This window comes from Nomascus leucogenys, chromosome 16 (genome assembly GCF_006542625.1).
Source record: "Nomascus leucogenys isolate Asia chromosome 16, Asia_NLE_v1, whole genome shotgun sequence".
NCBI lineage: Eukaryota > Metazoa > Chordata > Mammalia > Primates > Hylobatidae > Nomascus > Nomascus leucogenys.
Window position 1 is genome coordinate 48,720,579 of NC_044396.1, and position 1,984 is coordinate 48,722,562.

Sequence of the window (1,984 nt, forward strand, 5' to 3'; positions counted from 1 at the left end):
TGGGGCTTCTAGACCTGTCAGTAAATGACATTCTTTACTAACCACAGGTCAGAAACCCTGTACAGGGACGGTGTACACAAAATATGAGGCCAGTTTTTCCAAGGGCTTTATTGGCTCCATAAGTCTGATTCCTTAAAGGAAAGCACATCATTCCAGTCAAAGCCTTGATAAAATAACCAGTTTCTCCAGTTGTGTCCTGTTACAAAAGAAGACAGATTCTTATTGCACTTATGCAAATAACTGTATTGCCATAATTTAAGAATACTCACAAATAGTTTCCAAATTCTGGAGAAATCAGGTAGAGAGCAATAAATATGCTCAAATTTTGTTCATGGGAGTATACTAAATTGTTAAAAGCTGTCAATAGCTCAGAAGAAAAGTTGTGAGATTCTGAAAAATAAGACAAAGGATCAGCAAACATTTTAAGCAAAAAGTCAAAAAGATTAGTTTAGCCCATGCAGTTAATTCCTGTTCTGCTTGATATTCATTAACTTTTTAGGTCTCCATTAATCCTGAAAGTTTCATCTCTATTCTGAAGTTACAGTCTCCAAAGTTATCAGAACTGCATTCAAGAGCACCTTTTGTATAGCTGATTATAAAACCACCTTCTAAAAGGACCAAAACTAGACAACAATGGTCCATGGATGACAAAAAGTTTTAGGGCAACTGTAGTCAAAGACACAACAAAAAAATTTGTTGGCACACGATAATTTTTAGCATAACAATTACTATTACTGATAATATACACTAAGTTATATCAGAATTATAGGAGTTTCCCATAATTTTGGAACACATGCCAATAACATAGTTATACCGTATGCCCAAAGAAAACACAACAACATTTCATATTGGACAATGCTTCCTGTATAATTTTTGTACCAAATAAGCCAAATTTTTTTTTTTTGGACTTTAGGGAACCTAATATCTTAAAGGATTGATTCGGTTAGAAAAAAAACATAATTTATAATTTGATTTAGGAAAGCTTGTCAAACATCAAAGGTTTCAAACATTTGATATCACAAAATAGGATCACAGGTCACTGTAAAATAAGTCATTCATTTAACCAAAGTGATAACTCAAAGATTTCAGAAAAAAAGGTGAAAACATATTTTTTGAGAGAGGAAAGTTAATTTTCCAAACAATATTAAAAACAACATGAAGACAATTAAATTTGTTTTCCAAAATTTTATAAAAAAATCTATAAAACTTTAATCTTGGCCATAAGATATAGCTTACATAAGCTATATAAAATCTTTATAACCTTTATTAAGGAGTTGGTTAATGCTTCAAGAAAACCTTGATACTCACAGGGGCCCATATGCTGGTCTTGCATCAGTGTGACTTTGATATTAATGATTAATTTATAGAGGAACTGAACTTATTTTATCTTCCAAAATTGGCCCTTACAATCATATGCGCCCACCTCTTCCATGATAGTCCCTGGGCCTTGAGGAGTTGCATAGTTTTAATTTCCTCCCCTGTGTCTCGGGAATGCAGTTTATTTTGTTTGACATCTTCTACAGGGCCCGAAGGTGAGGCTTTGATTGCTGTCAGTGATTTAGCAGGACTTGATGTCCTTTTTAGATCCAGGAGTCAAAGCCCTGTAACTCAATGTCACGAGGACTTTAAAAGCGCATACAGGAAGATACATGGATGGAATAACCTTAAAATTTTTTTATCTGTTTCTGTCTTCCTAAGCAAACCAAAACTTAATATGATAACTTGATCATATTAAAGTTTTGGGATTTTTTTTCAATATAAATTCTCTTACTGTGACTTACACTGACTGTTCATGACATGCTCAGACTTTCTGGTTTGTCCTGAACATCCCCTCTTTCTTAAACAACCAGTAATTTTATTTTAGGACTAAATTTACCATACAAGATTCCTTCTCATATAAAATTATTTCTCTTTAGGCTTTCTTAATGCAACAACAGTGAAAAAATACCTCTTTTATTTTCTGGTTCCTTTTACCTTGTTTTAT